The following is a 16,895-nucleotide window of genomic DNA, read 5'->3' as shown; positions in this document are numbered from 1 at the left end:
CAATATGACATGCTGGAGTCTATTTTGTCACAGCAAGTTCCAGATTAATTTATATGACCTTTGAGGTTAGTTCTGATGATGACAGATTTCTGGGTGATATTATTGAAGAGTAACATATTTGGGATTATAATGTGTGTCCACAGAAACAGGTTGTCTGACTAATTTAAGTCTGTCGCCATAGTTAAGTCAGTGATGCAGTCATAAATAACCTAAGTGTACTTAGAGAATATGGCCTTAACATTGTCTTGAGCAAAATATATTGCATACTCAAGAATGTATTATAATGTATTATTAAGAATGTAATACAAGAGTGCTTTAACCATAATAATTATTTTCTATTGGTATGCATTTTGACTTGATGTAAAGAAATAAAACAAGCCAGTATGTTGGTCTAACATAGAAAGACTTAACTTGCAAAGTATAAGAGAAGGACAATGAGAGAATACATCATACGCTGAGTACTTTTTATATGTCAGGAACTGTTTTAGGTGCATTACTAGCATAGGCATTAACTTCAAGAACTCAGCAGATTATTACACTTACTATTTCAATATATGAATCGGAGAACATACCTAACTTTTAAGTGGCATAGTTTGGATTACAGTACAAGCCCAAAGCCCATGCTTTTAGGATATTTTTAATGTTAATTTTTATTTTCATCACCACTTTTAAAAAATAATTTTTGATTGTTAATTATTTCCTTAAAGTATTCTAAAAGATGTTTGAAGTTCACATCAAGCTTTCAATATAACAATCTCATCTGCACCGTGAATGTTCAAAGCCTCAAATTACTGTGTGTTCTAGCCCTCTAGGATGCCAGGCCGGGTTGTAATCACAATGCCTGTCAACTTTAAAATGAGAAATGCAAACTCTTAATTAGGCAAAACATTTTGTACACTTCTTAGAGCACTTTTATCTCTAAGCAATTTACTGGAAACCTACTAAATATTTATTAGATTGTGAGGTGAGCTTGATATCAGAACAAAGAATTTTCCAGATAAACTATACAAGGCCCTCTTACCCAATCACTTGCTAACCCTCTTGCTCTCTGGCCGCTAGAGGACGTTTGACTCTTCAGGAGCTTCTTCGTAGTCGGAGCTGAAGTCCCTCACAAGTCCTCTCGTCATACAGATAGATATTATCAAATGCTATAAAAACCAAGCAAGAAAATAATGAGCACAGAATTCAGAATAGAGATAGAAACGGTTGAGGAATAAAAAGGAAGAGATAGAAAAAGACCATGAATTGCTTAAATTCTAAGGTTTTGTCATTGTTCTAATATTCAGATACATGCTGCATTTTACTGGGATAGGTGATACACACACAATGATCAATAGATAATAGAGCACAGATAGATGATGATAGATGATAGATAGATGATAGATAGATAGATAGATGATAGATAAATAGATGATAGATAGAAGAGTGTTAGTTAGATAAAGGCTTTCATGAAGCAATGGTGAATGTGAGTAGGAGTACTCCAATTCTGATAACTTAAAATTCATTAAAAAATTACCCTTTGAGAGAGCATGGAGGGATCTGGAGATTATTATGCTAAGCAAAATAAGCCAGGCAGCAAAAGATAAATATCACATGATCATATTTATACATGGAATCTAATGAACAAAATAAACTGACGAACAAAATAGATCCAGAGAAGTGGAAGTGGGAAACAGACTGATGAATCTCAAAAGAAAGGGGGAGGTGGGGCCAGGAAGAGATTAACCAAATAATGTATATGTATATATGCATTGCCCACTGACACAGACAAAATGCAGTGAAGGCCTGCGGTGGGGAGGGAGCCAGTGGAGGGACGCAATGGGGGAAAAATAAGGGTAGGCATCTGTAATACTCTCAACAATAAAGATTTTTTTAAAAATGAAATTAAATACATTTTAGTTAACAAAAGGCAATCATGATATAATCTTTGAATAGTTTCCATGAGATTACTGCCAGAATATCATTATTGGAATTTGAGCTTTCCCAAATTACTTAACATACATTAATATGTAAACTCTTGTTTATTTCACAGATCACTAATAATTTCTGTGGTGTCAGATTTGCCTAATTTATTTATTTTTACAGGATTACCTAATATGTTTCCAAGTTTCTGGCAAAGGAGTATATTTTACTATCACCAGGAGATAATCTCTGAAATTTGTCAGTAAGAAGAACTGGTCAATAGCAAAATAAAAAAAATAAAAAAATGAGTGTTGGAGAAGAAAATAATGCTAGTGTTTTTTTAAGTAGTGTAACAAGAAGATGTATGACTGTTCTCGTCCTAGAGACAGGCATCTTTCTGTTGAGGAGATAGATGCAGCTGACTCAGCAGCTATTATTATTAAACATTCTTCTCTTATTCAGATTTCATGACTACCAAGCAATTCTTGAAAAATGTGGTAACTTCTAATGCAAATTCTACTCACTGGGGAATATATATTAATCAGACAAGAAGCAAGGAGTACTTTTCCTCGCAAAATAATAAATTAATATTTGAACTTACGTACCAGCCTTTGAGAGCTCTGTTAAGGCACCCTACCTGAGTAACAGATACATTTCCAGTGTGCTGGCAAGGCTGATTTCTGCCTCAAGTCTTTTTGGAAGACATTTTGCAGCGTGAAGCTTGTCCTGTGATGCCTCTTGGTCAACAGTCAACTTACTTCTCCAGATGACACTCTGACTTCCCCTGCTCTTCTTATTAACACTTCAACAGGTTCTACTTGATGGAAGTGCCCCCTCAAGCCTGCACAAATAGAGATAACTCTCTTAATTAGAGTTCTCAGTATGTGACTGAAAACCTTCTGTGAAGACACCAATTACAAACCTGCAAAGAAATAAAGGGAGTTAGATAATGCCTGCCTTACACTACTGACGACCTCTGAGTAGCCTGATTTCCTCTCCTCTTTCTTACTTTTTGTCTGGCTGGCTACTCTATATGATTTTAGATTCAGGCCTTGCTTCACCTTAAATTTGGAAGTTGTTACAGCAAAGCACATGTGAAAGAGAAAAGACTGCCTCCCAATGGCAGCCCTTGCATTTGATAGTACTTGAATCAGGGAAGAATTCTTGTTAGTTGCTCATTGTGTTGTTAGTTACTCATAAATGGGGGCTTTTTCAATGTGAACAATAGCTCACCATTTTGAGTGAATTGGCAAAACTACTCAGCTAGTTTGTAAGTATCTTGACATATGAGAAAAAATTAATACATTTTCCTAATTGATTTAATGAGCCATTATAGGTAGTAAATATATCCATAAATTGATATATTACTTCTTGTGTCCACATAGATGTTTTTATTGAAAAATAATGCTAGTCTATCATGTAGCTAAGGCGCAAACATTTAGTCTTATACATGTTTACTGTTTTACAAAGTAATTAGTGTATATGTGTGTGTATGTAATTTTTATATATATTCAATCAGCCATAGTCAAACAAGGTGATGTTCTGCTTTCTGGTTTCAACTCTCATACCGTATCCTTTTTGTTATTTTGGAGATTTTGTTGTTTAAAATGGCTTCCGTTCATACTGCTGAAGGGTTGTCTAGTGTTCTCTAAACTCAAGAAAGCTGCAATGTAACTTATGGAGAAAATATGTGTTACATAAGCTTCATTCATGTATGAGTTGAATGCCACTCATTGGAGAGATATATTCATATTAAAAAGTGTTGTCATCCCCATAAGCACTTAACATTCTATTTTTAAAATAAATTCAGGCCCTGGCCGGTTTGGCTCAGCGGTTAGAGCGTTGGCCTGCGGTCCGAAGAGACCCGGGTTCGGTTCCCGCTAAGGGCACGTACTTCGGTTGCAGTTTGTCCCCGGCCCTGGTTGGTCGTGCGGGTGGCAGCCACTCGATGTGTGCCTTTCAAGTCGATGTTTCTCTCTCTCTCCCTCCCACTCTATCTGTACAAAAATAAAATAAAATAAATTCAGTATTTATTTGGGTATATTATCCAATTAACAATAATTATTTCATAAATACAAAGTAGACAGGATAATAAAATATAGCAATTTAACGTAGCAGATGTAACCTACTTGTTCTAGAAATTGTTTTATGGTCAGCTTTGCTGAAGCTCTGTTCACTATTCCACTTCTTGCCTCTTCTTAGCTTTATAAATCTCTTCCGTCTGGCCACTGCTGATTTTAACAAGAGAGGGCATCGGACTCAAGAAAAAACAAAAGAAACCAATATTTAGAATTCAGCTCAATCGCATGGATGGTGAAGCATGAAAATTGTATGAACTTGCTGATATCTCTAGCATGCCTTAAATTTAGAACCATACTGAGTATGGCCAAGTTTATTATAGTTCTCATTCTTCAATTAAGGAGAAACTTTTCTAAACATTTATATTAAACCACAATGTCAGTTAATCTACACAGAGCTATATTCTTTGAGCAAAAGTCCCTGACTGAAATAATTACTGTATTCCATCAAGAAATTTGGCTTTGTACCAGACTTCTTTAAATGAATAATAGCCTTAACAAAAGTTGGGTCTTGTACCACGTGGCATTTAAACTCTAATAAAGTTGATTCTGAATTTCTTATTTAAAACTTTGGTTTAGCCCTGGCTGGTTTGGCTCAGCAGTTAGAGCATCGGCCTGTGGACCAGGGAGTCCCGGGGTCAGTTCCTACTGAGGGCACATATCTTGGTTGCAATTTGTCCCCAGCCCTGGTTGGGGTCATGTGGGTGGCAACCAGTCAATGTGTCTCTCTCTCTTCCTCCCTCTCTCCCTCCCACTCTATCTGAAGGTAAATGTAAAAATGTCCTCAGGTGAGGATAAAAACAAAACAACAAAACTTCGGTTTAGAAGAAATCACACCGTTAGCCTTTTGATAATTCATGATGTAAGAAAATGTAAAACAAATATGTAATTATGAAACAGAGATTAGAAACTTCCATTTTCACAGGATAAATCATTTAGACTATGTGAATTCCATTATCTCTAATATGAACTGGAAGGAGAAACTTCTCCCCTACTTATAATAAAACATTGATGTTGGCAGCAAATTAAATGAGCAGATTATACTTACAGAATTTAACTATTTACTTGGTATTCTCAGATGCTTCACTTTGGATAAAATGTGATAATGTAATTGAAGAGAATCTATGGCTTGTTCATACGTCCATTTTACTCATTATAAAAAGGTAATTGGCAGCTATTTAGACACAGCAGACATAATACATCGACATGTGACCTGTAGGCAAGTTATTTCAATTCTGATTCAACATCTTGTTTATACTTTGTAACAAATAGAGCTGGCTGTATGCACTGGTCTTTCATTCATTTACAACCACTTCCTCCAATTTTCAGCTGGAAAACTGAAATCAGAATAAATACATATTTTAAACCTCCATTAGTAAACTCAGAAAAATAAGACATAAGTAGAAGTATTGTTTTGCAGGTGAAGCCTTTAAAAAAATCCAGCACACACACTTTTCTCAGTTATACCTTCCTCCTTACTGCTGCCTGGAATAGGAAACTAGATCCTACAGTTTATAGATGCTAAGCTACGTGTTCAGATTCCACTTTCTAGAAGTTATTCTTCAATATTCTAGGAGTGTTGCCCTTTGGAAGGGCTTCATCACCTGGACCAAGGTTCCATCATATTTTCACAGCTGTCTGCATTCAGTAAGTGATCAAAGAGGGTGGTAGAAAGGTTCAGTCTGGTGACACTGGACAGCTCCATGAGGTCCTCACAGCCCAGAGCTTTTTGCAGAGTAAGGAAAACCTTGTAACGGCCCAACTTTCCTTTGGTTCATTTCTGCTTCCTCTTTCTTACCAAGCTTAGACCTCAAGGATAATCTCTGATCAATTTCTTGCACACAAATCTATCTGTGACTCAATTCCAGGGAAATATAACTGGAAAAAGGTAACTTTGAGAATGCTGTCACCCCCCACCCCAAGCTTAAGAAAAGAGGCCAGAGTTGCTAAGGACTTCATGCAGTCCTAGAAAAATAACATCTATCTTATTTATATCTCTGTTATTATGAAGCTCTATTACTCATAAGGAAACATAATCCTACAAAATTTAATAAGCATTTAACACATTGTTTTAAAATTACAAGAGCTAACATTTCTAAATTACCTAACAGTGTAGTGAATATAGAATACAGAAATTTCTCAACAAATGTTTCCACTATACCTGCATTGTTATATCCCATCCTATATATTGTACATAAAATAATGATTGGAATATTGATTGAACTATGTAACATGCCTAATTTAAAAATAATAATGAATAATTTAAAGAAGTTATTATTTACCTGAAATCACATATATCATTTATTTATACATATGAAATATATTTATAAATATTTAATTCTTAATAAAATTTAGAAAAATGAAAGAATTTAGATTTCAAGCCAAGATGTGAAATGTAAAGAATCTGAGCAGGAGTTTCAACCTTGGCTCTGACATTTATAAACTATGTGAATTTTGGCAAGCTGCCTAATTTCTTTGATTCAAAAATGAGTAAAATAGTTACTTTTCATTAAAGAGTTGTGATTATGGAACCAGATTTAGTATATAAGCATCATACATACTTGCATACTTTACCCCAAAATGTTAGTTGTAGTCAATATTACCACTGTTGTACCATTTTCAGCATATTAATTAATAGTGACTTGGGGATGGAACACTATTTCCTAGTCAAAATAACCCTCCCTAACTTTGGAGCCTGTGTCAAATACCTATTTATTCTTTTGTATTCTTGTAGTTTGATAGATGTTATTAACTATTATTCTAATAATTATTAAACCTTTTAAGAAGGTTTCAAAGGAAGGCCTGATTACTACATTTAAAAGCAACAAGTCAGCCTCTAATATTCTCAAATTAGCATTCTAAAAGATCACATGATTCTTATAGACTGTTCCTTTATTGATGAGCTTCCAGGAAATCAAAGTGAAAGGGCTTTAACATGAAACTGTTAAAAGACTATTATTGATAAAATACTTGCTTACAATGAAAAATCCTCCTTGTGATAAACAGGTTGTTTTATTGAAACTATTTTTGCTAAAAGTTAATGAAGAATATGGGTAAATTTAAAAGTAGAATGAAATAAATGTTTAATGTGCATGTATAAGGCAAGAGAGGAAAACACTAAGGGTGAGTTGGCCAAGGTTATAGAACAGGAAAGCAGCATCCTCATAGCTGGAAAGTAGACCCAGTTTCTAATACAGTGTTAGGTCCCAATATTTAAAAATACAAAACAAATTTAATTGAGATTATTTTTCTCTTCCAGTCTCCCTGCCTTTTAAAAAATGAGGAAGAATGATGATGCTCGTGTAACTGAGTTGGTTGGAGCATTTTCCTGAACACAGAAGGTTTTTTGTCAATCTGGCAAAAAAAAAAAAAGAGATAATTTTGATTCATTCAAACTGGACAGCTATTGTTGTGTTGGTTGTTGTCATTTTTTTCTATGACAATTTAAGGGAAAAGAGGTCAGTGCCCCTCATGTTTTAGAGGTCAGGTCCTGCATGTTCTAGAAAAGTTTTCAGCACACTGGTTGAAAATCACTGGAATAGGGAAATATCAGGTACAGGTAGGAACCACTTCCTTGAAGGCTGAAACAGAGAAATTGAGGAAGAAACAAAAGGCACAGTTCCCCTAACCCCAATCACAGTCTGACTTTTAGATTTTGTAGGAGAATTTGCAGGCATAACTGATTAGATAGGAAAGTTCACTGAAGAACTACAGTCTGGGGCAGTCATGCAGACAATAACCCTCTGATGTGCCAGTTAAACTCAATTGAAAACCTTGTGCAAACATGCCCGGCAGACCCACTTGGCATTTCTCTAACACTGACCACTGAGGTACCAGCGGAACGTGCCAGGCACTCACAGAAATTCACTGGAATCCATCCAATAGGGTGTTGTTGACACTTGATGGGGGTTCCACTGGATATTCTCTTACATTTCATTGGAAGCCACAGGAGAGAGGAGAGAAACGGAAGCACACTGGAACCAAGGAGGGAAGCCTACTCCGCAATGACTCTAACGTCCACTACTGATCAGGTTTAAGATGGTTCCAGGTAATACAGAAAAACTGTTTAGGGTCAAGCTATATTATTTCCGTATAACAAATGAAGTATGTTTATGAAGTTGTGCACCAATAAATTGATAACTAGCACTTACATAAAACATGATGTCCTTAAATATTAGAATAAAATACATTATTAAAAATACCTCTCCATTTATATTCTTTTCATTTTAACATTGCCTTTGTACTCCCCTCAGCTCATTATCACATAGGTAACATCAGTTGGAGGACATCCTGTTGAGTTAGTGACTGACCACCAAAACTGAAAAAACAAAAATTGCATGCTGAAACTTAAAACATTCAGTTTATATTTTTAATATTATCAGTTAACCCCAGATCAATTAATGAGCTGTTATTAATCATAGAGTTTTGATATTTCAGTCATCAGTTTGATATGAAATTTATAGTATCATGTAAGAATGTAATGCATTCAATTAAAAAGTAAATATACACAATTCAATAAGACTGTTGACTAAGTTATAAGCTTATGTGAACATGTAACTGTCTCATCTATCTCATATGCAATATGAAAATAAATATTCTTATAAAAGAAGGTACTATTTTAATATTGAATAAGTTATATGAGACTCACATTGATATTTTTCTGCATATATGGCATAGAAATATTTGAGGATTTTGATATGTACACTCTTAATGATGTACTAATATTTTTTGATTACTATTAAGTAGGAGAAAGTTGAAACTTACTATTACTAATAGAAATTCATCTTATTAATTGAATACTTTAAATTACTCTGCAAGGCATTATAAAATGGATCTGGGCAATTATTTGTCTCAGAGAAAAGTGAGACATGTGAATCAACAACCTCATTGGACTTTGAAATTAATAAAATATTACATTGCTTCTTAAATTTGTGTCACTATTTTATCTACAAAGGATTATATTAAAAGAAATTCCACAAATTATATACACATTCCAGTGAACTTATTATTTTTTTCAAAATTATAACCACCTGCTGATGTTTTTTAAACACAAAGCTGAAAATTTGATGGCATTGTTGTGAATGTATGACACAGTTTGCAGAATAATTCACTTACCTTTTAGATACATGTTTTTCTATGTACCTCCATTGCAGGTGGACATGCAGAAAAGCCTGAGGAAATAATAGACTAGATTCATGTACAGTGCAGCAGATTGAAAAGAGAAACCCTTCCTTGGTGACTATATATATATGAATACATACTCAAAAACGATTCAAGGGCACACTCAACATATGAGGATATTAGCAAGAATATTAAGCATTTTGTCTAAAATTTGCTAAAGATCACTCCTTAGATAAATATTTTAAGGAAGAGTTGAGGTTTTATCATTTAAAATTAAGCTTATAATAGATAACTCCAGGCATTGCTTTAGCTCACCTTTTCTTTAAACGTCTTTTGATCTGGCCTATGTTTTGATAAGAACAAACACAGAAGAGAAAACCTTTGAAAATTCCTTTAAGAAAGAAAAACTCTAAATAGGCAAATGATACTTCTTTTAATGTAGTTCAGATTATAGTTTCTGCATTTGCACATCCTTTATGTGTAATGAAATTATAAACTAAAATAATAAATGTATAAAGTAATATTTTATAAAAACTATCTAAGTCCTCAAATAGATGTTTAACACATTTCTAAAAATAAATTGAATGAGCCGAACGATTTAATGAAGAACTAATAATGTATAAATCCGATGGCTGTTTTTAACTCTGAGCCCTTCCAGAATGCTTGAGAGATACAAAGCGAGGGGAAAGAGACCAGTTGTTATGATGAGAAGAAATAACTATCTAATTTGTTTAAACAAAAAAAGGCAGTCCTAAATGGAAATATTATTACAATAATATTATCCTTGAGATTTTTTTTTTAGCATGACTTAAAATATGCTTAAGATTCATGGGGGAGGGGAGGTTGTGAGGAGAACTGGGCCTGTGCCCGGAGGCTGCGCAGAGAAGCTCACTGCAGCCCTCACACTGAGGCTTCATTACTGCAGACCGAGGACCCCAAGTGAGAAGACTGCTTCAGTGTGTTTTAAAAGAGACAGTCATAAAAGGCAAAAGATTTATGCCATCAGAAGAGAAACTAATTAAAAAAATTAAATTAAGTCCGGCTGGTGTGGCTTAGTGGTTGAGCGACAGCCCATGTACCAAGAGGTCGCCGGTTCGATTCCTGGTCAGGGCACATGCCCAGGTTCTGGGCCAAATCCCCAGCAGGGGGCATGCAGGAGGCGGCCAACCGATGTTCTCTCTCATCGATGTTTTAATCTCTCTCTCCCTCTCACTTTCTCTCTCTAAAATCAATAAAGGAAAAAAAAAAAAAGTTTTAATTAAATTTTAAAAAAAAATTTAAAAGACATTAGTAGAGAGGAGAGAGGCACCACCCTATACTAGGGGAAAGCTGTCTAAATCAACCTGGAAATAAATTAAATGCCAGTAAAACTAATTCAGTTCTTCAGCAACTTGATGAACCGGCTATGTCTAGTCATTCACTTGTCATTCCCCACAGTGAGATGCACTGAATGTTAAACTCTCAGATGAAGGGCCTGGAACAAGGGCAGGCAGAGGAACAGTGGGAAGGCAACAGCTCCTTGGTGTGCACACAAGAGAATGTTAGAAAGAATCCACACAGAATACTCAATCCACCACAATTTCCTGTTCCTTTTATCTCTGATGTACATGAAATATTGGACTAACCAACTAACAAAATAAAATTATAGAAAGATGTAAAATTTTCACCTCCTCATTGACAAGTATGAGATGATTTAGAATGGGCCAATCCAGTCTCTGTAATTACTTTATTATAAAATAAATTCTGAGAAAATTACAGGATCTCCTTTTACTAATAAAAATATAGATTGTTTATGTTTTATAATATTACACATCCCAATGATTGAAAACAAATAATACAAAGGTGAACATTGTACAAATTTTACAGGCTTGTACAGAAGGAAAAGTATAAGCATTCTGACATTCTATTTACCTACCCACCTCAAACTAACTGCTCCCTTCTTTAAATGTAACCACAGAAAATATTTTGTATATCTTTTCAAATTTTAAAAATTATCTGTATATAAATATATAATAAATATAAACATACATTCACACACTTATATATACATACACAATTATTTTATCAAAATACATGTATAAACACATAATTGCTCTAGTTTCTTTAAATTACTTAAATCTTTTCTTCTATCTAGATTTTACCTATATCTATTAACACTGTTGTCATGGTTACATCTTATTAAAATTAATTATTTATAATAATTTTTTCATGCTCCCTGTGATAAATGTTGGAAATATTTACATTGGTTTTAATTTTTTTGCCCATTTGTAAAGTAAAACCAATCTTGTAAGATTATTTAATAAAAACCCTACACCATTCACTAATATGCAATTACTAATATATATTTTGTAAAATAGGGTTTTTATATACCTGGACAGAGACAGTCGTGAGTTATGTTTAGGAACACTTAGAAATACAGTACTAATTCTTGGCTTCCCTAAGGATAATGTGGAATATTAGTAATTTATAGCATCTATTTAATGTTTAAACTCCTCCCCTGGAAACACCATGCGCCAGCTTATCTATATTGTTTAGGAATGTTTACATGATGACTTACACCCGGTTTAACCAGCTATACATTCTATTTTGCCTCTGTGACCAGTGGAACATGGAAATTTACTAGAAATTTTTCTCAAGCTCTATAAAACCCAAGATTCCTGGCATATACCTTGGAGATTTATAATACAGTTATAAAGCATATCCTGTGCAACTAAAACAGTGGCTCAAAGCCCTGGCTCCGGCCTGTTTTCATTCTCCTGCTGTACCATTTACTTTTCTTTGCACTGGAACTAAAACCCTCTGTGAGTAAACTCTGTGAAATCTTGTGAATCCTTTAGTTATCCAGACCTTTGAAGTTTTCATATATATATAATTTATGTATAATTAATTATTACATATATATCATTATATGATTGAATAATTATATAGAGAGAGCAGAGGCTACAAAAGGAAGTTTTCAATAAGAAATGGCTCAAGATCGTGCCCAGTGAGTGTCCTATTGGGAACAAAATATCACTCATTAGGCATTATAGATTTTCACCACACTCAAAATTAAACTGTCAAATCACCCACAAACAATACTAAGTCATTTTTCCTTTCTTTAAATGTTTGAGTTTAATTATTTTTAAACACTTTTTAATCTTTATTTATTTTTTTATTGAATTGATTGGCATGACATGGTTAACAAAATAAAACAAGATTCAGGTGCACAATTCTACAAGAGATTATCAATACACTGTATTGTGTGCTCACCACCCCAAGTCAAGTCTCCACCCATCACCATTTAACCTCCCTATAGCCTTCCTCCACTTCTCCCCACCCACGACAATCACCACACTGATGTCCGTGTCCATGCATTTTCTCTCTTTTTCTTTTTTGCTCGATCCCTCCTAACACCACCCAGCCTCTGCCTAGCAGTTGTCAGCCTGCTCTCTATCCATGAGTTTATCTCTATTTTGCTTGTTAGTTCATTTTGTTCGTTAGATTCCACATATGAGTGAAATCATATGATAAGTGAGTTTCTGTGACTGACTTATTTCACTTAGTATAATGCTCTCAAAGTCCATCCATGCTGTCACAAAGGGGAAGATTTCCTTCTTTTTTATGACCAAGAAGTATTCAATTGTGTATATGTACCACAGATTTTATATTCACTCATCTACTGATGGACACTTGGGCAGCTTCCAAGTCTTGGCTATTGTAAACAACACTGCAATGAGCATAGGTGTGCATGTATTCTTTCGAATTAGTGAATATATCCCAGAAGTAAAATTGCAAGGTCATAAGGCAGTTTCATTTTTAATTTTTTGAGGTAATTCCATACTGCTTTTCATAGTGGTTGCACAAATCTGTATTCTTAGCAACAGTGCACGAAGGTTCTCTTTATCCACATCCTCACCAATATTTGTGGTTTATTGATTCATTGATGATAGCCATTCTGAGAGGTGTGATGTGATATCTCATTGTGGTTTTAATTCGAATTTCTCGAATGATTAGTAACATTGAGCACATTTTCATATGTCTATTGGTCATCTGTATGTCTGTTTTAGAGAAGAGTCTTTAGGGTCCTTTGCCCAATTATTAATTGGTTTTATTTCTTAGTGTTGAATTGTATAAGTTCATTATAAATTTTGGATATTTATCCCTTGTCAGATGTATCATTGATGAAAATGTTCTCTCATTCAGTGGGTTCTCTTTTTATTTTATTGATGGTTTGTTTGTTTGTGCAAAGACCTTTTAGTCTGAGGCAGTCTCATTTGATTATTTTGTTGTTGTTGCCCTTGCTTGAGGATATATATCAGAAAAAATATTGCTGTGAGAAATGTTGAGATTTCACTGCCTGTATTTTTTTCTAGAATTTTTATGACTTTGAGTCTAACATTTATGTCTTTATTCCATTTTGCATTTATTCTTGTGTATGGTGTAAGAATGTGGTATGGTTTAGAAAAAAAATGGCGGCGGAGTGAACGGAGCTACACAGACCGTCTCCCAGAACCAAACTGGAATTACAACTATAACACAGACAAATCGACGGGAAAAACCAACAGAAAAGCAGCTTGGGGGACCATACAACGAGGGACACCAACTGGATCCCGGTAGGCTTGCGAAGGCGCGAGACGGGGCTGGGAGCCCACGGTCGGCAGCTCGGCAGCGGCCTCAGCTGTAAGCAGTGCCCTCGGGTAACACTCCCAGGCGGCTCCACAGCGCAGCCGGGACAGAGGCTGAAACAGCCACAGCCACTCACCTTGGGCTCCGGCGGACGGAGGGCGGACTGGACTGGAACTGTGTTAGGACACTTGGGGTTTGGAGGGCGCTCAGAGCTTTGGCTGAGTGCAGCCACTCAGGACGGTGGCCACATTGCTCCTTCCCAGGGCTCTGAGGAGAGGCAGCAGCCCCTCCCTCGGAGATCCAACCCCACCCTGTGGGCCATTGAAATGCTAATTGAGGCTCACTAACAACCAGCATCTGCCCCACCCTTGTGAAAGCCCCTTGGCTGAGCACCAGAGGGAGTTTTTCAATCAACTGACAACCAAAACTCATCAATTAACCTAGACTGCTAGCCTCCAGGCAAAAAGCTAGAGGATAACAGTACGTTTCCTGGGCTGGCAACTTTAACCAGGAAAGTAAGACTTGACAGTGGTGTTCAACGTGGGTCCTCCCTCGCTCATCTAAACACAGGAGAGGGAGCCACAAACAGCAGAACACCAACACCCACAGGGAGAACTTGACAGGCTCCAAAGCCCACTGTGATAGCCAAAATGGTGAAACACAGAAACAGAGGCCAAATGAAAGAGCAAGACACCTCCACCGAAGATGAGATCAATGCGGAGCAATTAGGCATGTTAACAGAGCTAGAATTCAGAGCCATGATCTTGAGGAAGCTGAACAGCATGAGTAAGGACATAGAGACACTGAAAATAAGCCAATTGGAAATTAAAAACCAACAAGAACAGATAAAAAATGACATATCAGAAATGAAAAACACATTGGAAGGTTTAAAAAGCAGAGTAGGGGAAGCTGAGGACCGGATCAGTGAATTAGAAGACAGGGTAGAAAAAATCAACCAATCAGAAAAACAAAAGGAAAAATCTATTAAAAAACAGGAAGACAGCTTAAGAGAACTATGGGACAACTGGAAACGTAATAATATTCGCATCATAGGAGTCCCCGAAGAAGAAGAAAATGAGCAAGGGATAGAGAATATATTCAAAAAAATAGTGAGAGAAAACTTCCCTAATTTGGTGAAGGAAGAAGGCATTCAAGTTCAAGAAGCACAGAGAGTCCCAAGTAAGAAGAACCCAAACAGGCCCACACCAAGACACATAGTAATTAAAATGCCACAGATTAAAGACAAAGAGAGAATCCTAAAAGCAGCAAGACATAAGCAACAGGTTACCTACAAAGGGAACCCCATAAGCTCTCAGCTGACTTCTCACAAGAAACACTACAGGCCAGAAGAGAATGGCATGAAGTAATCAAAGTCATGAAAAACAAGAATCTGAATCCAAGACTACTCTACCCAGCAAGGCTATCATTCAAAATAGAAGGTCAAATAAAGAGCTTCCCAGGCAAAAAAAGGCTAAGGGAATACATTAGCACCAAACCAGCACTGCAAGAAATGTTAAAAGGACTGCTGTAAATAGCAGTAGAAATGGGAAGAAAAATAGAACCACACTAAACAAAAATGGCAATAAATAAGTACATATCAATAATCACCTTAAACGTTAATGGATTGAATGCTCCCATAAAGAGACACAGAGTAGCTGATTGGATAAGAAAGCATGACTCATCTATATGTTGTTTACAAGAGACCCACCTCTCAACAAAAGACTCACATAGGTTGAAAGTGAAGGGATGGAAAAAAATTTTCCAAGCAAATGGAAAGCAAAAAAAAGCTGGGGTAGCAATTCTCATATCTGATAAAATAGATTTCAAAATGAAGACCATAACTAGAGACAAAGACGGCCACTACATAATATTGAAAGGATCTATCCAACAGGAAGATATAACCTTGATAAACATATATGCACCCAATATAGGAGCACCAAAATATATTAAAAATCTTCTGGTGAACTTCCAAGGAGAAATCGACAACAATACAATCATAGCAGGGGACTTCAACACCCCGTTGACAGCACTGGATAGATCCTCTAGGCAAAAAATTAGCAAGGAAACAGAGACTCTAAATAAAGCACTAGACCAAATGGACTTAATAGATATCTACAGAGAATTACACCCCAAAACTACAGAATACACATTCTTCTCAAGTGCACATGGGACATTCTCAAAGATAGACCACATGATAGGACACAAACTAAATCTCTACAAGTTCAAGAAGATTGAAATCATATCAAGCATCTTCTCAGATCACAATGGCATGAAACTAGAAATCAATTGCAACAAGAACATGCAAAGACATTTCAACACATGGAGGCTAAATAGCATGTTATTAAACAATGAATGGGTCACCGAGGAGATCAAGGAAGAAATTAAAAACTTCCTGGAAACCAATGAAAATGAACACACAACAACACAAAATCTATGGGATGCAGCGAAAGCAGTTCTGAGAGGGAAGTTCATAGCACTACAGGCCTACCTCAAAAAACAAGAAAAATTTCTAATTGACTGTCTAACCTCACAACTTAAAGAATTAGAAAGCAAACAAAAAGAAAACTCCAGAGCAAGTAGAAGGAAGGAAATAGTAAAGATCAGAGCAGAAATAAATGACATAGAGACCAAAAAAACAATTCAAAGGATCAATGAAACAAAGAGCTGGTTTTTCGAAAAGGTAAACAAGATTGACGGACCCTTAGCTAGACTCACCAAGAAACAAAGAGAGAGAACCCAAATACACAAAATCAGAAATGAAAGAGGAGAAGTAACAACCAACACCACGGAAATACAAAAGATCGTTAACAACTACTATGGACAACTATATGGCAACAAATTCGAAAATCTAAGCGAAATGGACAAATTTCTAGAAACACACAGTCTCCCAAAACTATTCCCGGAAGAGATAGAAAACTTGAACAGACCAATAACAACCAAGGAAATTGAAGAGGTAATCAAGACTCTCCCAGCAAACAAAAGCCCAAGCCCAGATGGTTTCACGGGGGAGTTTTACCGAACATTCAAAAAAGAACTAACACCCATTCTCCTCAAACTATTTCAAAAAATTCAAGAAGAAGGAAGACTTCCAAACACATTCTATGAGGCCAGCATAATTCTAATTCCAAAACCAGAAAAAGACATTACGAAGAAAGAAAACTACAGGCCAATATCCCTGATGAACAT

Source organism: Molossus molossus, unplaced genomic scaffold, assembly GCF_014108415.1.
Source record: "Molossus molossus isolate mMolMol1 unplaced genomic scaffold, mMolMol1.p scaffold_m16_p_9, whole genome shotgun sequence".
In the NCBI taxonomy this organism is placed as follows: domain Eukaryota; kingdom Metazoa; phylum Chordata; class Mammalia; order Chiroptera; family Molossidae; genus Molossus; species Molossus molossus.
Note: the sequence above shows the minus strand (reverse complement) of the source record.